General features: G+C 37.9%; 3 long non-coding RNA genes across 4 annotated transcripts; 2 read left to right on the forward strand and 1 right to left on the reverse strand.

Annotated features, from left to right (window-relative positions):
• Positions 1-177: 177 nt before the first annotated feature.
• LOC143742542 (uncharacterized) lies at positions 178-15,429 on the forward strand. Its single transcript, XR_013205457.1, has 10 exons — positions 178-236; positions 1,212-1,245; positions 1,350-1,495; positions 1,685-1,909; positions 1,998-2,073; positions 2,864-2,963; positions 5,969-6,068; positions 14,131-14,276; positions 14,452-14,549; positions 15,290-15,429. It is a non-coding gene; the product is annotated as an uncharacterized LOC143742542 (long non-coding RNA).
• Positions 11,865-13,013, forward strand: LOC143742559 (uncharacterized). Of its 2 annotated transcripts, XR_013205475.1 has the most exons (4): positions 11,865-11,934; positions 12,016-12,080; positions 12,200-12,344; positions 12,434-13,013. It is a non-coding gene; the product is annotated as an uncharacterized LOC143742559 (long non-coding RNA). The 2 variants fall into 2 exon arrangements; XR_013205474.1 differs by lacking the exon at positions 11,865-11,934 and having other exon boundaries at positions 11,992-12,080.
• A 1,260-nt stretch (positions 15,430-16,689) lies between the features above and the next one.
• LOC143742561 (uncharacterized) lies at positions 16,690-18,018 on the reverse strand. Its single transcript, XR_013205477.1, has 3 exons — positions 17,944-18,018; positions 17,088-17,198; positions 16,690-16,961 (listed from the first exon to the last, which is right to left on the reverse strand). It is a non-coding gene; the product is annotated as an uncharacterized LOC143742561 (long non-coding RNA).
• Positions 18,019-23,713: the final 5,695 nt, after the last annotated feature.

Consider the following 23,713-nt stretch of genomic DNA (forward strand, 5'->3'; position numbering starts at 1 on the left):
AATCTATCATCTCACCCCATAGATCTGGTATATCACAGCCGTCCCTGAGTGCCATAATATGTGTCGTTTTGAATGGTATACTTAGGCCTTTTTCTATTGGTCACCCTCGATTGAAGTGACAGGTTTGCCACGCCCACTACAGTTTCCCGCCACTGCTGCTGCCATCATCGTCGCCAGTCTGTCTGAGAGAAAAGCGAGCGAACTTCTAGAATGGCGAGCAACAGGTCGTTTACTGGGTAAGTAAGACAATTTAATATCATAAACAGTGACAAGTGAACTGAATGATTCTCTCCTCTTATGCTGTCCCATTTAAATACGTTGCGTCGGATAGACCAGTCTGTAACGTTAGTTAACTTAGTGTTACCGCTGACTAGATTTTATTAACATTAGCCAACACCAAATAGTACCGCTTGCCGTGTGATTGATGTCCAATGTTGCTATCTGAGCAGACATACATAATCACATTGGATTTTCTCAGCGTAACGTTAAAGGCCACTATTTTCGATGTTCGTATAGTTAGTTTCTGGAGTGAATATATAGGCTATATATTCTGTATTTACACGACTTTGGCCAATCAGCGTGCTCTAAAGTCACTGGTAACGTTAGTTCCTTCCTATAACGTTAGTCCTGGTTTAGACCCGCCATTAGTTCGAGGAACTAACGTTATAATAAGATTCCTTCGGTGCACCAGCCCCTTAAAGTCATAGGCACGTTAGTATTTTCACCCAAAAAATAGTTTAAAGTCAGTTATTCATCAGTTATTTTGCTGTAGTGTGTCAGAATTGCATCACCTTGGAGACGTTGCCACAGTTCTTCTGGATTTTGTCTGTCTCCGTTTTTCTGTTTCTTCATGTAATCCCAGAAAGAATCAATGATGGTGAAATCAGATTACCGGTATACCGGCTGTTGTCAGACTCATTGTGCATATAAACATCTCACTGGATTATTACAATTAATGGCTAAATGCATGTTTGGAAATGTAATGTTACACTGATATTTTACATCTTTTTTTGAGGGTGAAAATACTCAAGTGCCTAAAACATTTGCACAGTACATACATATGTATGTACCGGTATGTGTGTGTGAGAGTGTGTGTAAATTGATCTAGCCACATGGATTGTATTTTTGATTTTCACAGTGTATTGCATGTATAACTTAGTTATTGTATGTTTTACATTAAATTTGAGTTATTTTCTTTGTCTTAATGGCAGAATTGAAAGCCAAGCAGGCAGGTCACAACCACAGGTAAGCTACCGGTATTAGCTTATTTCTACAAATTAATCAGTTGACAGTTTGTTTTGGTCAGTATTATAATACTAGTGTTTTGCACCTAAACCTTCTTTCCCCAGTATGACCAACGTGCTGTAACCGAAGCAGCACAACATTTAATGTCCTTGGTGGCCAGTTTAATCCCTGAGGAAAATACAAGACAGGGTCAGACTCAGAGCCAGATCCAGCAGTCAGTAAGACCTACTGTGGAACATGAAATGACTAGGTAGATAGCAAGCATATTTAAAAGGGCCAGTTCAGGTGTTACACAGAATACTCAAACATTCCTTTATACATTTTTTATAGTGATAGAAGTTCGGCATAGGATGCAGCAGCTAAAAATAGCATTTCTTGCTACTCAAACATAAACACCAAAAACACACATTAATAGTTTTACCTATTCTATAATTTGCAGATCTTTTCCTGGATTTTTTAGAAATACTGGCAAAAATAAAAGACATCTTGCCAGAAGTCAAAGGCCAACAGTACAAGCAAAAGTGCAAAAACGTTTGATTGTTCTGTGTCTTTGCTGGGCTCTAAATCTGATACAACCCCGTCTATATCTGAAGAGCTGGAGCTCATGCAAGCAGGGCTAGGAAAGAGGACCCTGTCCTTGACATCAGATACAACACATGCAGAGGTGAGGAGCCCGATCCTAAGCAAATGCATATTCTGAATAGCATTATTTGTTGTGTCAGTGTTTTAAGGGTTTTCTTTAACCTTAACAGTTATCAAGTTTGCTGCGGGAAGCGTACTCAAAGATGAATGATTTGGAAGACAGGTGGCTTCTTTTCAAAGCTGCAGGTCTGCTTTTATCATCATTTGGTGTTAAAGATCTTATCTCAGCCCTGTTCATTCAATACGAGCCCAGAAGAGAAGCGACCAAACACCTCCACGTTTTCCCTATTTAAATACAGTTACACGAGTAGTGTAACTCGACCAAGAACGGTGACACAAAATAAAACGTTGCGCTTTTCTAAGCGTGTAAAATGGATAACTATATTGTATGACAGAATACCATAGCAAGTGCTTGGGAGCACTTCGACTCGGCGCAGTAATATCATCACTCGTGAAAAGTCCTCCCCCCCCGCTCCCTCTCCTCCTCCCTCTCATTTCAACGGGAGCGGACTTTTCACGAGTGATGATATTACTGCGCCCAGTCGAAGTGCTCCCAAGCACTTGCTACGGTATTCTGTCATACAATATAGTTATCCATTTTACACGCTTAGAAAAAAGCGCAACGTTTTATTTTGTGTCACCGTCCAAGGTCGAGTTACACTACTCGTGTAACTGTATTTAAATAGGGAAAACGTGGAGGTGTTTGGTCGCTTCTCTTCTTGGCTCGTATTGAATGAACAGGGCTGAGATAAGATCTAACAAAGTTTCGCCGCAAGACAGCGATTTAGTGCACGCACTGAGACGAGAGAGGTATGCATCAACTCATCTTAGTTAAGGGAATAACAGTTTAATATGAAAAACCAGTAGAGTATCCCTTTAAAATTCAGTAATATAAATTAGTCCATTCAGTACAGAAAACATTAATGAATTATACTGTAGAGTTCTCTTTTTCAGTTGTTGTATTACCCTCATATAGGTGGGAATGGAAGGAGAAGAATATCTGTAATACCATTGGAGGCAGAGGGGTATACAGGATCAGTGATCAAAAGTGCTTCTAGTGGTGGGAAGAACTTGCTGTACGTCGTGCCGTTGCAGGATGAGCTTGACATGACACCACTGCCACCAGATGCACCTGAATTTGCCCGAATGCCAAAGGCAACTTGTAAAAAATGCAAGACTCTGATGCCACTTCAGACACTGGCTTTGCATGTTGACCAGTGTGACAGCATGCACAACTCAGAAAACTCTGAAATTGAGGTAAAACTACGTTGCGTAGCCTTTAGGTTACTATCTTAAAGGGGCATTTCACCCGTGGGAACATTAATCTTTATTGAAAGTGGGTCATATATGTAGTCGAAATGTAACATAAATGACGAATTTGGTGCCTTCTTGACCGAGGAAAGACAGAAAGAAACTTTATGGGGCATTTGTATGAAAGACAACAACTCCCACAATGCACAGCTCCACAAGCCACTCCCATTAATCCAGAACACCGCCTATGAGGTATCCATATACGCACGCCAGCACAGCTATCCATATGGTAAAAGTAGCCACGAACATCTGGGTCGAGCATCAGCCTTTCTAAATCCTCTTCTTCCATATCATATTGAGTACCTTCTGCCATTGTCTTAATTCACATCTGGCTCCACAGCGCTTGTTAGCTTAGCTTCCAAACAAGATGGCGGATATTTCTTTTAGTTTCTGCAAGTGAAGTCCCACCCACTGATCTGTAATAGGTCTGTAGCGTAAGAGAGTCCCACCCCCTGGAAAAATGAGGAACGGGTGTGTAGTCTCAATCCCTATACAGAGATGTGGGACTTCCTGGTTACAATAACGCAAAATGACGATTTTTACATCATTGTAAGCAGGAACTACAACACTGAAATCTGTATTTCTCCTGTCTCAGGGAAAAATGAGGGAATAATGCACGACCATTCAAAAATATGACTGGGTTTCTAACGATACAAAGATTAATGCAAATGGGTGAAGTGTCCCTTTAAAGAACTGTCCAGTGACAGTGCTGACAAATAGCAAAACTTGTTATTACTCCAATTGTAACAATTGAAATTCAGGACATTCAGTAACACTGTAGCCTTGCAGAGACTTTGCCTTGAAGACCTTTTAATATACTAACTTAACACATTCACAAACACATTTCAATATGCCCCTGACTTCTAAGTTTTTTTTTTTTTTGACATATTTTTCTTTTCTCTTTGCAGGAAGAAGATTTGGTGTTTATAGAGGAGGCAACATCATCTAATGTTATACATCACCCTCAGGAGGTACACAACCAAAAGCTACATTTAACATTGGCTATGTTTACATAACACCTTTTGTTTCAATTGGAATGAAGTCATTCTGATTGATGAATCCGAACGTAGTTTACAACAACGATACATAAAGTGATCGGGTTGATGTGTGCGTTAATGTGCCACAAGTTTCAAATCATGATTGATTATTTTAAATGCGCTCACTGCATGAATATACGGAGTTTCCTGCTGTTTGTGCATTCCATTCTCCTACATTGCTTATTTTCTTTGTTTTAAAGAGCAGACATATTCATCTATTTCGGGTTCTGATTAGGAAACGATGAGCACATGAACTGTTATGCTGCGCTGCTTATATTTATCAAACAGTAAAAACGGCAAAAATAAAGTGTCTGTGGATGAGAGTATGAACGATTGACTGATGGAACAATGTTCTCTACTTCACAGATGATGAGTGTAGAGGACTTTTAGAAAAACAGTCATTTGTGACATTTTATTTAAGAACAACTGCAGCTCATTCGTCATACGTCATTGCGCCATTTCTACGTCATTGCACACACTCAGTCCTTTCCAGTTTCGGTTTTCAATCCGATCAAGTGTTTACATGCATGTTCTCTCAATCGGATTAGAAAAGGAATAAACCACCCATTTCAATCCGATCAATCATTCGGATCGAACTAAATCGAATTCAATACGATTACTAATGGATTATTTGGTTGCATGTAAACATAGCCATTGTCAATTATCAATTACTTCTACAGAATTAGCCCTGCCAACATTTTGTCTTTAACTTTTAGGCACATGAGACCCAGTGCCCAATATGCACAGGAACCTTTCCAGTTTCTGACTTAGAATTGCATGCCAGCTTTTGTGGAGAAAGGTAATGAATGGTAATAGTGACTCGCAATAGAGCTTAAAATAACACCTAGTTATATATGTTCTTCTCTGAATCCATATGATCACTGTATGATGAACAGGTCAAAATGTAATTATTTATTCACTCACAAAATTAAACCATATACAAAGACCAAATTAAATCTGGCAATGGTGAAGAAAAATATCTTCATAAAAAAAAACAAAATTCCTTGTGCGTTTCTCTGGTCAAATGGCATGAGGTTGAGTGATCATTTTTGGGTGTAATATTTATTTTATCTGTGTTTACACTGTTGCTGAAGTGTTTGAAAATGTTTAAAAGTGGTGAAATGTTTATAACCTGAGTATGTATCAATTATTATATTTTTGCTTTTAAACAAAAAACAGTCCAGATGGAGTGCCAGAAAAAAATACCCTGCTGTGATTTGGATCATATCTCATGGTAACCTACCTATGTTCATTGCTTCTGTTCAAAAAGGATATATATATATATATATATATATATATATATATATATATATATTTACTTTATTTTTATTTCCAGTGAGGAGGATGTGATTCGTCGTGCAGCAGCACAGATAAATACAACAAAGACCTTTGAAATCTGTGTGTCACGAGACAACATGGTTGAGAGAGGTCTGAAGCTGTGGAAACGTCAAAAAACAGGAAGCCCTGTCAATCCCTTGAAAATCATCTTCCTGGGAGAGCCAGGAGTTGACACAGGGGCACTGAGGAAAGAGTTTCTGTCCAGTGTGTAGTTTGCTTTAATCATGCATTTAGTTGACATGTTCATTTATTTTATTTTATATATATATATATATATTCCTAGATTTCATTATTCTAAAAATACATGGTCTGTATTTGAAATATCACAGCTGTGCTGTTTTTCAATGCCCCTCTCTCTAGCCTAATGATATTTAATCTTTTTTTTCTGGATTTAGCTATGGTTGCTGGCATTGAAAAACGTCTCTTTGAAGGTGATGCGAAGAAAGGAAAAACACCGAAGTACTCCCTCAATGATCTGGATAATGAGCTGTTCGAGTATGTCTTGCCATTGGATTTTGGGTTTACTTTATATACACACAATTCCTTCTAAATCATTGCAGATAAAAGAAAAGTTTGGAATACCACAATGGTATAATATATATATATATATATTAGGGCCGGGACTCGATTAAAATTTTTTATCTAATTAATTAGAGGCTTTGTAATTAATTAATCGAAATTAATCGCATTTTAATTGCATAAATATTTGACCTGAGAACAGTGAGAAGTAATTTTTTTCACATGGGTTTTTAGTATACCATTGAATAATGACAATACATAAGCTTAATCAACAACATATTGTTTATTTTTGTTCAACCAAGTCCAGCAGACCAGTGCAATTTTTGCCATTAAGTGTAGCAATAGCTACACTAATAGCAATAGCGAATTCCTTGTTGCATAACTTGCACACAACCATGCTCTTATCGACGCTTCCATCCGTTCGTTTTTTTCCACGGGGCCTGTCGCTACTCGATCTGTACCGGAAACACGATCTGTACTGCGCATGTGTGAGAAGGAAGTTTTTCTGCCACTTCCTGTCATCATCAATGTTTTTACGACATCGTCACTGTCACTACTCGATCCGTTTACTGTCACAATTTGTACTGTACTGTGCTGCATGTGCGAAAAAACATGGATTCTTTTGCATATTATGTGAAAGTTCAAGAATTTCTCTTAAAAGGAGAAATGCCTGACAATCACGCAGAGCGTCGGAAAGTGAAACGGTCGTCTGCGAATTTTATCATCAAAGGTAACTATGACAAGGTTTAGACTAATCCAGGATTAAGCCATAGTTCAATTTTGTTGTGAATCAATATATCGTGCCACAATATATCGTAATACAAAAATCATGCAACAATACGATTGTGACAATATATGTATCGTGGATAGTTCACCCAAAATAAAAATTGTGTGAGGAAAAAAAAAGATGTTTGCAGAGTTTTTGTGTAAGTACTACATTGAACTACTATATAATGTTGTTTTAATGCCAAACGTCTTATGTTACCAGAATGTTAAGCATATTCGTCTAAAATAATTTTTATTCTGGTGGCACCATTGTCTTTGGGTTACAAGCACCAAGTCCAAGCCTATTCATTTAAACCCACAATGTAATATCAAAGTTAGCATTTTAATCAACAGTGCATTTTGTAATAACCTTTTATAATATTTCTTGGGAGTATCGCAATAATATCGTATCGTGAGTTCAGTATCGTGATATGTATCGAATCGTGAAATGAGGGTATCGTTATACCCAACTTTTATAAACATGCCTTAGAAAAATAAACATTACTGGTGTGTATCTTGAGACAAAAAAATGGCACTGACACATCTTAAGATCAGTCACGGTGTTGCTTTCAGTTAAAACAGCTCAAATATGCATTTTACTCTCTGGGCCTTGTCTGTGTGATACCGGGGGTATAAGAACCGGAAGATTTTATAATGAAAAATAGAAGAGAACTGACTGACTGGTACAACCTCATGTTCTAAATGGACAAATTTGTTTAAAATATCAAGTTATTTTAACTGTACTTGTTCAGCTCCCATATCTGGGTATTAATACGTGACTTTAATGTAGTTAAACCTGTCAGATATCAGATAGTAATATGATATTTTTCTATTTACTTTGAACTTCAAGTCTTTCAGACATTTTCTTTTTTCCTTTTAAAACAGATGACACACTCTTCTACATCGGCCCCAGTATGCAGTATATGCGGCTAGTTGTCCTGTCAGAGGAAAAGAAGAGGTCTGTTCTCACAGAGTGCCACAATAATCCTGGGACTGGGAATCATAGTGGTGTCAGAGGCACACAAAACAGGGTTATTGCTGGCTACTATTGGTCTACAATTGTCCAGGATGTGAAAGAATGGGTAATTTTACATACTTAATGGGTATCTTATATCTATACTTAAGAATGTGTCTACTTTTGCCACCTTTGATTGTTAGATACCTCCTTGATTTAAAAGTTGTCTCTGGATCAAAAGTGGATCAAAAAAGTTAATCAAAGTTGTCCTAAGACAAGAACAGGTATTATTCAAAAGTCATATATAACTTTAATGAAAGGTCTTTATCCACTTCAAATGTTAACTACTGTATTATCACCAATTTGTATCAACTGCTGTAGCATTATGGACTTAACATATTAAAGCCACAGATGCCATGCCACTTAATGTTAATAGCGCCTCTCATCAACTGGCTATTTTTCTAGACAATTTGTTCAAAAAAATGTGTTGCTTTTTAGGTCAGATCTTGTCACCGCTGCCAGTTGAATGACCCAATCAAGACTGTTGTGCCAGTCTTGCATTCCATTAAGGTACTGCTTACAATGTTTTAGCGTACTGATGAAACTAACAAGCTAGTCTCAAGCTTGTGTACAGTTTTACCAGCATTTGACTAATACTAATTTTGTGGCATGCAGGTAAAAGAAGCTTGGGAGGTCATTGGTTTGGATCTGATTGGACCTCTGCCAGAAACGGCACGCAACAAGAAGTATGTCCTTTCCATGACAGACCTGTACACAAAGTGGGTGATTGCAGCGCCCCTGCAATCTAAGACAGCAGCTGAGGTGTCTGGAAAAATAATCAAAAAGTTGTACTTGTTCGGCACGGTCAGAAAAATAATTACCGACCAAGGGAAGGAGTTTGTCAACAAGGTGAAGTTTTGTAAAGGTTTAATTGTTTTCCCCCTACTCTAGTCACTCTCAACATATGTGTTGTTGTCTGCAATTACTCTAGTCTTGCAAATTTAACTGATGATCCCTTTGCAGCTCAACAGCAGCATTTTCAGTACGCTGAACATTAAACATGCTGTCTCCAGTGCTTACCATCCCCAGACCAACGGACAGGTAACTCTTATACAGGATATCTGTCCTGGAAGAACTATTGTTGTCTTACGGTTATTCACAACACAGGCTCATTAGAAAATCGTTCCTGTGGCAATATTTATACATGTCACTGCAGTTTCCAACAGAAATTAACTCTAGAGGCAGTAAAATAGCAAGCACTTTTAATAATTTTTGTACACAATTATGATTACAAGGGCAGACTATGGATCAATGACTTGTTTTCACGTGGCTCCTTGCACAATATTATGTTATGACCTCAAAACCCTTTTTACCATAGTGCATTATTTGTAAACTAATAAATTCTGAAGTTTGCATCACTTAACCAGCTCCATATGGTCCATATGAGCCTGGGCTGGTTATTCATCAACTTTATAAATGCATTGATATGTACAGGATGAAAGAACCAATCAAAACATCAAGCGTGCTCTCAGAAAGTATGTTAATGACAACCACAATGACTGGGACCTCCACCTTCCTGCTGTAGTGTACGGTATCAACACTGCAAAGCAGGTCTTAACACGTTTACTTATTATATTTATTATATCTACAGTTAGATGTCGACGGGAAAACTGAATTGATGAACTTATTTAATATTTAATGTTAAGGGTGGAGTTTTTCATTTAATACACATTTGATAGTAAATGGGAAGCTTCCTATGTGATCAGTACTCCACTAGACACAGTCCATATTTCCTACTCTTCAATCGACACCCACGTCTGCCAGAGGTCATGAATGCCTGTCCCATGGGAGATGATTTTGAAGTTACTGACCCAGAAGATGACATCGACACCAGAGTCGATAAGATGAAACTTCTCAATGAAACGGTTTGTTTCTGAATAATAAAGGTTAATGAAGTGGTGAATTTCTCAGAATTAGACCTAGGCAGAGGCTGATCTATGCATTTTCTTTACTATGATTCTGCTTTATTTTTAGCTAATGTCACTGTTACACTGTATATTTAGAGATGTGGAGAATGTAATTTATTTTTTTGTAGGTTCTTCACAACATAGAGCACGCACAGGTAATGCAACAAAATGCATTTCAAAATCGCAAGCGGAAGTTTGTGCGAGTATGTTCAGTTCAGGCTGGTGACGATGTTCTGCTCTCGGGGGACCCCAAGAAACGACGGATAGGAGACACGTTTACGAGTCAGCACAAAGGACCATTTACTGTGGCCAGCATCTCTTCTAAAGGGGTGGCTACTATTGCGAAAGGGTCAACTTGTCAGAGGGTCAATGTGTCAAGACTGAGGACATACTACAGATTGAAAAGTAAGAGTGTTCGATAAACTTTGTACAAAACAGTTTACAATTACATGCTAGATTCAGAAATATTGGATTTCTTTTTTTAAATTCCACAACATTTCTTGTTATTAATTGTCACTTATTTGTGGATCATCAGATGGACCAACTGAGAGGATGATCCTCCAGGACCACTGTTACTCAATATTTGAGTGGCAGATTGAGCATCCATATGCTTGTTCAGGAGCAAAGTGGGAGAAGGACTTGGGCCCTATTCAAGATGAACTGGTAAGCATTCTGTCTATTTAGTAAAACTTTGCATATTTAAATAGCCATTACTTAATCATGTCAAATGCTCTTTGTTTTTAGTTAAAGTATGTGTTAGACAAAAATCGTCCGTCAGGAGAACTGATCATAAAGCAAGGCAAATTTTGCCTCACCCGAGAAGACTTCTGTAGCCTGGGTTTAAGCCAGTGCATGGAATCTAATGTGCGTATGTTCAATCTTAGTTTACAGCACAAAAAAACGAAATTACCAGATAATCCATAATGTTCCACAAGGCAGCTTTCACTGGGATGTAATTTTTTTTCAATTAATTTCAGATCGGAAATGCTTGCCTCAAGATTGTGGAAGAAGCTGCACAAAGACATGTACTTCATACTATTAAATCTTCTTTTAAAAAGTACTTATTTTAATGTATGCATGTTCAGTAACTTATATTGTTCTTTCCATAAGGGAAAAGATGTTCACATTGTGGACCTCTATGTGGTTCCCACCTGGAAAGACCAAAATGTGGACCCAGTGCATTGTTTGCCTGCAAGTGTTTTTTGTTTTGTTTTTCTATCATATACTCATCAACCAACTCTTTTGGGAACAGGCACAGAAGTATATGATTATTGAATAATTTTTTGTTCCAATACTATTAGGAAAACGTGAGGTCCAAGGATCTCATACTATTTCCAGCTTGGAGCAGCCAGCCGGATGAAGCAGATCACTATATGCTCTGTGTTGAGTTTTTTTCTATAATCTTTCTAGCTGTAACATTTTAATTCACAAGGTAGGGTTAAGTGCGTTCTATTTTCATGGATATTAACAAAATACCCATTTCAGGTTATGTTGGTAGCTAAAAGGGAGATACTTTTCCTTGAATCTCTTCGTCCTGATGGTTTTGGAGATGAGACTTACAGAACCATATTTAGGTTGAGACAAAAGATAATTAATTTACTAGCCTTGTTCCAGGCATGTTATTTGGTTACAATTTCCAAAGGGAGCCTCGTTCTCAGGCTTCGTTCACATAAAAGCCTCGTTCTCAGGCTTCAAGGTTCACATAAGATCCTCGTTCTCAGGCTTCAAGTTCATAAAGCCTCGTTATCACCATACATAACTGATAATTTAATTATATATTATGTATTTTGTGTTTTCTTTGGAATGCCAGGCACATTGCAAGCTCCATTGACCCAGGATCCTGGACTGAAAAAACAGGAAGAGACCTTGGGGTATGTTTTAAAGGATAGAATTGTGTAAAGCTAATTTAAGTATGCATGTATAAATGTTTAAACAAGTTAGCAGTTGTTTTTAAAATGACTTTGGATGGACTTTCCCTTTTACAGGTTTCTGTTCAACAGTGTTCAGATAATTCCTGTGCTGTTTACATGCTGATGGTAAGAATAATTCATTTGTCAGAGCTGTTAGATAATACAAATCAAAGTCTTACAGTGTTATTTGTATTTCACAGTATGCTCTCAGTACCTGTACTTCCTGTCCATTAATATTCACAGAGGTAAGCCAGATTTTCACACAAGTATCCCATCAAACTCATATGTATCAAATATTTATTTTTTATTTTTGTGTGTGTTTTTAGGAGGAGGTGCCATTGATTCGCCAGTGGTGGTGCATTCAGCTGATGGAGAGGTTTTGCCTAGAAGGGTATGACAGATTCTACAGATAAAATTTCAGTATCTTGGCTGTGTTTAGCCACTGTTAGAAAAGTGACAATAAAAAGGTTTTATACAAATAGAGGTCCTACATTTACATATTTTCCAAAGGCATGGACAAAGATTTGCATTTTGGACAAAGGAAGCATCCCAACTCCTTCAGGGAAACCTTGAGCCTGTCTTTAGGGTGTCAAAATCCACCACCACCAAACTGTCGCTCAGCAAAAGAGTTGAAGTTGAAGAGGACACTGATGAGGTAAATTATTTTATTGGTCATGTATCAAGCAGTTGCATGCATGCTAGATGGAGAGATTAATTATTTTGTGCCATTATATATATTTACAGCCAATCATTGTAAGAGACCTTCTTACAGCGCGGGACTGGGTACGCAGTCATGGAGACTTATTCTGTGGGAAGGTGACAGAGCCTTCTTTTCTGCAGATGAGCGCAAGTCAACAAAAAAATGCCCTCAGGAAGGTCCTGGAGGAACTTCCTGACGCAAAGGATGACTTTTTGTTTTTATTCCAGTGTCTAGATGACATGGAAACATTTTTATCATCCTGTGCTGATGAACAAGGCCTGAAGGTCAATGCCATGTTTGTTTGTTCATGAGTGTGCAAGAGCGTGTGAGAGTGTAAGAGCGTGTGAGAGTGAGAGCGTTTGAGAGCATGTGAGGGAGTGAGAATGTGTGAGAACGAGAGTGTGAGAGAGCGTGTGAGAGCAAGAGAGTGAGTGAGTGTGAGAGAGAGCGTGTGTGAGTGTAAGAGCGAGCGTGTGAGAGCAAGAGAGTGAGTGAGTGTGAGAGAGAGCGTGTGAGTGTAAGAGCGAGCGTGTGAGAGCAAGAGAGTGAGTGTGAGAGAGAGTGGGCGTGTGACAGTGAGAGCGTGTCTGAGTGTGAGGGAGGGATGGAGAGCGTGTGCATGAGGGAGGGCGAGCGTGTGTGTGTGTGTGAGGGATGGAGAGCGAGAGCGTGTGTGAGAGCGAGTGAGAGGGTGTGATTGATTGAGGAAGTGTGTGTGTGTGTGTGAGAGAGAGAGAGCGAGTGTGTGAGGGAGGGAGGAGGGATGATGGAGGGATGATGGAGGGAAGGGAGGAGAGATGGAGGGAGGGGAGGAGAGATGGAGGGAGGGATAGATATAGAAGGAAGGAGGGAGAGATGGATATAGATGGATGGATGGATAGATGGAGGGGTAGATAGATGGATGGATGGATGATAGATGGATGGAGGTAGGTATGGATGAATTCATTTATTAATAAATAAATAATGTTATTCTGAGTGTTTCTGTGTGTTTTCTTGAGTGCAGACATTTGTTAAAGTATGCTGCAATAAGTAGAACAAACCTTTACAAAATGAAATATTACATGTAGTAATATTGTAAATATTACAATATATTACAATATTACTTCTGTAGAGAAGGCTACATACACACCTGTATGTAAAATTGACAACAATAACTGGCTTAAACAGAATTGACAAATATATGAGTGTTAACAGGAAACGGAGCACGTAGAATAACACAACTTTAGGGAGAAGAAAATCAATTAAAGTTAAAATAAAATAAATAAACAATAAATAAAATGACAAAGGATAAATAAAAGTCAGTTAAGGGGCTTCAGTTACGATCTTTTACTGTCTGGTTACGATACGGATCGGGTAGTGTCGAACAACAACTGCCGTAAATGGTTTCGACATCAGACAGGAAGGAGACGCGTTTTCGCACATCCGCAGTACAGATCGTGTTTCCGGTACGGATCGAGTAGCGACAGGGCCAACCAAAGCGATCTATGAAGCAAGCGATCTCGTCCGCTTCTTCATCGTGAACGCTAGTTGGTGCTCCAGTATAATCGGTCCGCCGAAACTCATCCAGTGAGAAACGTTCCGCGGTGCAAAAATAAGTGCGATTAAAATTATTTTTTGTGTAAATTAACGCATTAAAGTCTGTAATTAAGTAATCTTAATTAACGCGTTAAATTCCCGGCCCTAATATATATATATATAGCCAAGAACTGTTGTCCATATATAAAACAGTATATATCTCCAGAGTTGCAGGTGAAATATTCGCTGTGAGCATTGCGCAAGGAGGACCGCCACCACGGTTTATGCAAGAATGGTGTTACGAATAACTTGTTACTGGTAACATCAAAAGGGATGGTGTATATGACACAAATATCACCACTAATCAAAATGGTAGGTCTGGTTGACTTAATTTCATTAGATACAAGTTCTCTATTAATTATTGTCCATAAGTAAATTATTTTGATGTTATCATGTTATAAAGCCAATGACAAATTGGTTTTGCTTTAAAATTAAGCTGTGAACCATGCTTGTTACTATTTATTAAAGGTAAAAATTTTACTTGTAGATTGAAGATGCATCTGACCTGTCCAACTACACAAAAGATATCCTGGACTGTGGCTACACTGGACTGATAGACACTGACCACAAGGAAAGCATATTAAGGTCAGCACTGAGAAAAAGGTTGTTCATTTACATAAGTATAAACTCTTAACAGAAGTACAATGCCTGCTGTGTTGTAATATGGTACAGATGAAAATTGAGCAATATCACACTCACAATTATAGACTTGTTTGATGGGAGCTATGAGTCTTTCTATATATACAGACTCATACATTATAGTTGTTCTTTAAACCAAAGGAATTTATTTCAATTATACAAATAAATGTTATAAAACTATTTTATAGTTCCAGTCCTTGATTCTGATTAGTTGAGCTACGTTCAAAGCCGTTGTAAATTACTCAACATACACCTGTGAGCACATTACATTAGTATTACTGCGCAACTGCTATTTGATGCTTTGTTGCTGCATGTGTTGATTGGCAACCTCTGGAACTACATTGCTTGGTGGAGGAATAAATGTGTTATAATGTTATATTTTTTGTTGCTGGTCTTTATTTAATGAATACATTTATTAAAATGAATATTTTTATGGAGAAACTGTTTTATAAAAGCAATAAGCCCCTTGAAGCCGTGTTTTACAGTGAATTTAGAACAGCTAAGGGGGTTTTAGGCACTCCACGTCGTAGCTAACAATGCCCCTCAGCTGTTCTACATCCACTGTAAAACACTGCTTCAAGAGGTTTATTGCTTTAGTATAATCTGCTTTGTTGCTTTGAATGCCCTGTTTTTAAATATGAACATTTTTAATGTTTTAATTTTGCCTTTTATTTTTGTTTTGCCAGAGCTCTTTCTCCACATATTACAACAAAACGCATCCCAATGCTGCAACAACTGCGTGCGGGCCTTGAGATATACGATCTCATCAAAGTCATGCAGAAAAAGCCACAGGAGTGTCATGATCTCTTCGTCATAGGATATAATGACAAAGCATGTAGAAATTCAATTTTGAGCATTTATTTATTTTGCTTTTGTATTGTCACAAATTACAAATGTTAAAATCTATTTTTATGCTTTTCTTTTTGGTATTTAGGTTGACTCCCATTACATTTTATCCCACCTGGCCCCAGAGATGAGCCCAACTGGTTCGATTAAACAAGTGAAAGAGTCCAAAATCATGGAATTCTTTCAAGATTTCCTACTTGAACTTGAAGGTATGGACTTAAAATGATTTTATAATGTGCTATGTTATTTGATAACCAGGTGTAAATGTGCTACTGTAGTTCCCATTGTAAAAGAGTATAAATAAACAAACAATCATTCTAATTACATCTCTTTACTTCTTCTGAAGACACTCAACCAGAAGATGCGACAGCTGGAGAAACCTTGTCTGTACCAAATATAATGCAGTGGATGACTGGGCAAGCTCACAGGCATCTGCTTGTATCAGAAAGGGAAAATTTTAAAATTGTGTTTAAATTTGACCATTGCTGTCTACAGCACATGCCAAACCACACTGTGTGTTACCCAATTGTCAGTGCTTGCACTAATACCGTAACATTTCCCGTAGTCCATATGGTAGATTACGAGTCTTTCAAAGCAATCTTGCAAACTGCTGTTACATATGGGGCAAGCTTTGACAGGGTGTAGAAAATTTTCTGGAATTGTTGTAAAACTTTGTATTTGGTGTACATTTTAAAAATGAATTAAAAAAAAAAATCAGCCTATTTCTTGTGGGAGCCACAAACAGGCTATAATAAAAAATAAGTTCCTTATTGCATAACAGAATTTATTTTTGGACGTTTTCTCATTGAAGGCAAAACACTTAATAAATTACATTTGAGACAAAGCAGACAGCAGGACGTCTTTTTTCATACATGGATTTATATTTTTTTGTTGCTGTAGTCTGTTTTAAAGAATATATATTTATAACATTAAATCTACAGCTAATTCACATGCTTGTAAGTAGATGTCATAACCAAAACAAGTGGACTCAACGCTGGGGTTCACTTGATTCTGTAAAGTAGCAAAATCTTCAGGTGACAAGGGGCAAGGTATCTCTGGGACAATGACTCCATGCTCAGAGTCAACACGCTGTGAATTCTGGGAGAATAATTCCTCAGCTTGCAATATCTGACATTTGGGGGGAAGACAGGCATTGATTACAAGAACAATCACCTTACATCATACCATAATACAGTATGTTTTTTTTTTCCAAATCTATCTTAAGTCATGCTTACCTCTGCAAAATCAGGCTCTGACACAGGTGCTTGCAACATTCCAATATTCCAAAGCTGATTCGGTGACAAATTTCCCTCTGTTCGCAAGGGATGGCAGTTCCACATCTCTATGAAATGCTGCAAATCTGTGTGTATTCTCGGGATGAAAACATATCTCACACAGAATAGGTGAACGGCATTGGACAGGTCAAGTAATCCCTCCTCTTCCAAGCTGTGGAGAACATTGTAGTAACTTGATGTTACAGCAGTCCAAACGTCTCTCCATAGCCGTTCCACTCTAAGACAAAGAAAAGTGTGAGTTGCTGATTTAACTGCATTTCTTAAGTTTACATTAAAAAAAAAATCAGAGATGCAAAAAAGTGTATGAGAAGAATACATTAACCATGCTCTCCTATTTAATTACCTTTGGTTATGCACACTTTTTCCAGCAATAAAGCTGCCACGGCCAGTTCCTCGCACAGTAAACATGCACCGAGCAATGTCTACATTCTCCACCCCTTGGTCTGCTCGTACTCTAAAAAAGTTCGAAAGAGCAGTTTTTTATTATTAGAAGTATTATACGTGTTGGTTTCACGAGCCTCAAATCTACAAACACCAAACTCGGCTCAAACGGTCTTTACAGCACGGACAGTTTCAGTACCTGATTATGACTGGGTACTATGAGCAGAGTAGTTATTACACATACCTGGCAAAGTTAATAATAAGTATGCAGCTACAAAAACTTAATTTGTTGATAACAAATTTCTTCCCTCAAGCAATGTAGCTCTTCAGCAATGTTTAGCAGAACGATTGTAAAGCAACACAGCCAAAGCTCAGTAATACTTATTTAATGAGGTAATGGGTATGTTTAAATTAGGGCTGTCAGTTAAATGCGTTATTAACGGCGTACATTTTTTTATCGCGAGATTAACGTTCTTTTTGGCCTACCAAACTTTGTAGTTTTTTTCACATGCTTTTGCAACAACTAGTAACGTTAGTAAAACTACAACACCACACCGGAATCTAGCTAGACCGGAGAAGCGTAGCGAGCCACGTCTAGGACAACTCGTATCGCACATCGGACGCGCACTTTCTCAGTTTATGGCCAACAATATTGTTGTTTAAGGACATTGTGGAAGTAAGATCAAAAGCACACACACACAACTGATGCGAATTCTCCGCCCCCTTGTCAATATCAGTACCTCGTCAGTATTTCTTTAACCCTTTTATTGATGGACAGTGTTACATAGTGTGAGAATCATTCTGTATAATGTGCATACCTTGATGGCCATCCATTTTTTTCTATTCCATCCATGAAAAACCCAAAAGCTGTTTTGGCTTTGTTATTCCCAGCATCCAGGTAAAAGATCTGTTCAGGAGTTGGACACAACAGCATAATATTGATATGTAAGATATACAAGAGAAATGATGAGGGGTTGATTAATAAATATGTTTACCTTCCTTGAAAAGCCATCAATAGCCCCAAAAATCACTATGTTGTACCTATTAAAAAAAAAGCCAGCATTTTGTTTATTTTCAAAAACATAAAACGTTTATTTTATTTTATTTTATTTGATGAGCAGTCTCTTCTGGATTTCTTTGATCCAAAATATAGTAAAAACAGTAATATTGTGAAATACTTTTACAATTTAAAATATAAATCTTTTGTAAGATAAATTTCTTTACTGTCACTTTTGATCAAATTAATGCATCCTTGCTGAATAAAAGTATTAATTTCTTTTAAACAGTAGTGTCTAGTGTGTAATGTTGCAAAATATTATATTTTAAATTAATACTGTTCTTTTGAACTTTCTATTCATCAAAGAATCCTGAAACAAAATTGTACCTAACTGTTTTCAACATTAATAATGATAATATTTTTTCTTGAGCATCAAATCATATTATACTGATTTCTGATGGATCATGTGACACTGAAGACTGGAGTAATGACTGCTGAAAATTCAGCTTTACAATCACAGGAATAATAAAAATAAAAAAATTGTAATAATATAATAATACTGTTTCTACTGTATTTTGGATCAAATAAATGCAGCCTTGATAAACCAAGAGACTTCTTTTTAAAATATAAATCATCTTCTACAGATCCCAAACTTTTGAATGGTATGTGTAAATGAGATTTAATGTCAAATCTCATTGATTTAGCGATATAACATCAACATCACAAATGACACAAGACAAACGTAAAGCTATGATTAATATTTAATTAAAAATATATTAAAATTTTTTATTAAATGTATTAAAAAGTACCTTATCAGCTTGTGATTAGTGTCTATATGGACAAGAGACAAAGGTGCAGGAACAGAGTATGTACGTCTTGCGACGCATGACAGCTGGACCATCCTTGAAATTACCCCTGCACCATCTACACGTTGCAAAGACATCCTTACTCTTCACCATGTAACTCGGTGTCCCATTGCTTGTAGAGACCCTTTCACCAGCCTGTATCCAGCATGAGGTGTTCTTGCCTTTATAGATCTAACTTTCTGATCAAGCTCATGATCAGAAATATCAGAATAGTTGCTCCTGACAGACAGACTTTCCTCTTTCATTCGCCTGTATAAGGTTGATCTTGAAATGCCATGCACTTCAGCCAAAGAGGCCAGAGGTAAGTGCATGCTGAGCAAATTTTGGAGTGTTTCTCTTTGTATGTTTAATCTGGGACGCCCCACACTTCCACTCCATTCAGCCACAGCTACATTGTCCAACAATGGAGGGACAATACTCTGTGAAAGGTAATTGGAGATAACTACATTTAACTGTTCTAGAGCATCCACCACACACTGGGGTATGTCTATATATGATGCTCCAGCTCGAACAAACTGTAACTCCTGACAGCAAACAAAGTGGAGATAATCAAAGCCAATGGGATGCCTATTAACAATTGAACCAATTCTATCCACAGACCTATGCAAAATCTGCCATTGCGTGGTCCTGCAAAGAGAAACAACATTTAAAAACAAAATTAGCTGATGTAACAAATATATAACATTCAGAAGCATGTCTATTTAACTGTATTACTTAGTTTTTGACTAAATCAAAATGTTGCTGTAGTGTGTCAGAAGGAAATATCAGTGTACATTTCCAAACATGCATTTAGCCATTAATTGTAATAATCCAGTGAGATGTTTATATGCACAATGAGTCTGACAACAGCCGGTATACCGGTAATCTGATTTCACCATCATTGATTCTTTCTGGGATTACATGAAGAAACAGAAAAACGGAGACAGACAAAATCCAGAAGAACTGTGGCAACGTCTCCAAGGTGATGCAATTCTGACACACTACAGCAAAATAACTGATGAATAACTGACTTTAAACTATTTTTTGGGTGAAAATACTAACGTGCCTATGACTTTAAGGGGCTGGTGCACCGAAGGAATCTTATTATAACGTTAGTTCCTCGAACTAATGGCGGGTCTAAACCAGGACTAACGTTATAGGAAGGAACTAACGTTACCAGTGACTTTAGAGCACGCTGATTGGCCAAAGTCGTGTAAATACAGAATATATAGCCTATATATTCACTCCAGAAACTAACTATACGAACATCGAAAATAGTGGCCTTTAACGTTACGCTGAGAAAATCCAATGTGATTATGTATGTCTGCTCAGATAGCAACATTGGACATCAATCACACGGCAAGCGGTACTATTTGGTGTTGGCTAACGTTAATAAAATCTAGTCAGCGGTAACACTAAGTTAACTAACGTTACAGACTGGTCTATCCGACGCAACGTATTTAAATGGGACAGCATAAGAGGAGAGAATCATTCAGTTCACTTGTCACTGTTTATGATATTAAATTGTCTTACTTACCCAGTAAACGACCTGTTGCTCGCCATTCTAGAAGTTCGCTCGCTTTTCTCTCAGACAGACTGGCGACGATGATGGCAGCAGCAGCGGCGGGAAACTGTAGTGGGCGTGGCAAACCTGTCACTTCAATCGAGGGTGACCAATAGAAAAAGGCCTTTCATCTGGTTGTTAGAGACCGCCCACTGAGGTACATCTTCACGAGCAAGCAAAACTTTTCAACTCGCAAGCAAAACTTTTCACCTAGCAAGCAAAACTTTTCAACTCGCAAGCAAAATATTTACACCCGCAAAAAAGACAGCAGAAAGGAGAGCAAAATGTGTGGGTTTGTGATGAAAAGTTTTTGAAGTGCACAAAAAGAATAAAAAAAGTTTTCAAAAGAGTACACGCACTGCAAATAATTATGTTATCAACTTCTTTATTTTTGAGCCTTTAGAATACTTTTTTGCACTCTTTTTTTTTTTTTTTTACAAAATAATTAGCTTTATTCTCAAACACAGAATGTTTGATTGAATAAAAAAGACACAAAGGAAACTCAATAGAAACTTTGAATATTTGTGCAGTGTGCGAATGTCAAAAAACCTATTCCCAATTTGAATCTTTTGACTTATAAACGTGCACATCACCCCGATCATGCATCATATCACGATGTTAAGCATTCATGTAAACTACAATACATTCAGATTAATCAATCACAATGAATTCAGACCGATTGAAACAAAAGTTGTGCATGTAAACATATTAGACTAGGTCGATTTTCAGATAATGTGACACCCTCAGGCATTTTTGAGTAAAAGTTGGCAAACAGACTTTTCTAGGGGTATTTTTCCTGCTCAATCCATTTTTGCTGTTTGCCAAGTTGTATCTCTTATGTGAAACTCAGTAGAGCGCAAACTCCAAGATGACCTCTAAAATGTCTGGAAATTGCATATTTTAAAACTTTACATCATGCGTGACATCAATTAACGAGTATAGAAAGTTTATTTAGGTGGGAATTAAGATACTTGTATGTGACAATGATAATTGCATTATTTCTCATTGCAGTCATGAAAATATCTGTTTTTATCCTTATATTTCAAATGGACAAACAGAATATCTAAAATGCGAGAGTTTGCGAGTTTGTGTTTTCATTTGTTTGGAGTCACATGCATACTATTGTCTTTGGATCAAAGTGTGTGAATTGAGTTCGGAGTTATCCAAGAGGTTTTTTATTCTACTTTCTATTTCTATTACTTTCTGCAGTTATTTCCACATATCGTATTTTTCATCAGAATTAATTTCTATATCCAAAGAGCGACATGAACCAATACAAAATGAAGTTGGTCAGATTATAAGATCACCATTATGGAAGCTGTGTGTAGTTTGAAGCCTGACCGGTCAATGTCATTGGATACTTGCATTATATGCCAAGAATCCAAGAAAGATAAGCTATACAATGCGACAGAACAGGGCCTTTTGACACTAAAAGCAGCTGCACAAAGTAGAGGAAAGCTTCACGATCCTCAACACAGAGAAGCAATTGACAGAGTCCTTCTTGTCCAGAACACAGAACAGCACGTGGTCTGGCACCGCTTGTGCTATGCGTCTTTTACTAGTAAAAGCCACATTTCCAGGCTGCAACCAAAGTCCAGTGAAAAATCTGTAGATGTGGATAAAGGTGCTGGTCCAAGTAATCCACCAACATTGACAAGGAGTTCTGTTGTGACCATGAACTGGAATGCCTGCATGTTCTGCCAAGAAGTGAACTCAAAGGTTAGACTTTCCATGGTCTCAACAATGAACATGAGTGATCGAATATTGGCAGCCTCAAAATATGACCAGATACTTTCAGTCCATCTTGCTAGCATTAGTGACCTCATTGCTGCAGAAGAAGGGTATCACACTCCGTGCTATACGAAATTCCTCCGAAAAACCACAAAGACTAAAGAACATTCCTCATCATCAGATTTAGCCATGGAATGGCTTTTGGGTGAATTGACGTGTGCAGCAAAAGACGCAAACGTCTATGAACTTACTGAGGTTTGGAACAGATACTGTGCTTTGGCAGAAATTGGCAAGGTAACCATCCGCCCATCTTACCTAAGCAGAAGGTCGACCTTCAGAGAGAAACTTGAAGAACGGCTAAGGAATACGTATGACTTCATCAACCTAGAGCGGGAAATACTGCTTGTTCCAGTTGAATTTGGGCATGTCCCTTTGACAACCCTGCTATCAGAACCTAAAGAACCTTCACTGATACCAAAATACACAGCCCCTGAATGGTTCATGGAATTGATCCACATTGCATTAAAACTGAGAAGTGACATACTTGCACAACCAGCATACAAAGGTTTTGTAGTAAGCGAAGAGGAAATGATATCATGCGTTCCAGAGAGCCTCTTCATGTTCCTTCGCTTAATGTTTGGTGGACAGGGTCTCTTAGAAGGGGATCATGATGATGAAGCTGCTCAAAATAAAAAAAACGACACTCAAAGTAAGGTTCTTAGTGTTGCTCAAGACCTAGTGTACAACGTCAGTTGTGGTAAACACTGGACTCCCAAGCATCTTGGTCTAGCAAGCACATTGCACCAAGCTACCAGATCAAAAGAACTGGTTGAGATGTTTCACAAGGTTGCTGTTTCACGTCATAAGCTACAACAACTTAAAACAGGTTGATACAGCTTTGGCAGAGAGCACACTTTGTACAATGGACATGGATACAGGAGCAGTGGTTCCACCAAACTTTGTACCCAACAGATTTGTGCACTTCACATGTGACAATATTGACATCAATGACAGCAGTTTTGATGGTAAAAACAGCTTTCATGCAACTCAAGTCGCTGGATGGCAGAGAGGTCCAGAAGCTGAAATGGGACTGAATGATCTCCATCCATCTACAAAGACTAGTCTTCAAGTTCCTGAAATCATGGAGCAACTTTTTCCAGCTGCAGTTGTGACAGGGAAAACAGAACCAGGATTAATTATACAAACCAACAAGGAATGGTACAATGAAGGACTCCTTGATAATCCATCAGCATGTTTAGCACTTGCCAAGGACATGGCGTTTTTCGTCAAACGGCAAGATGCAGATATTAAGTCAGGTTGGACCAATTTCAATCAGACAATCTGCACGACCAAATCAGAGGTCACAAGTATTGGCTATATGCCAATTGTACAAGCTCCCGCCCATGAACTCGACACACTCAACACAGTAATACAGGCACATTGCAACAGCA

The sequence above is a fragment of the Siphateles boraxobius genome, unplaced genomic scaffold, assembly GCF_051911475.1.
Source record: "Siphateles boraxobius isolate OS27281-9 unplaced genomic scaffold, OSU_SipBor_1 19, whole genome shotgun sequence".
Classification (NCBI taxonomy): domain Eukaryota; kingdom Metazoa; phylum Chordata; class Actinopteri; order Cypriniformes; family Leuciscidae; genus Siphateles; species Siphateles boraxobius.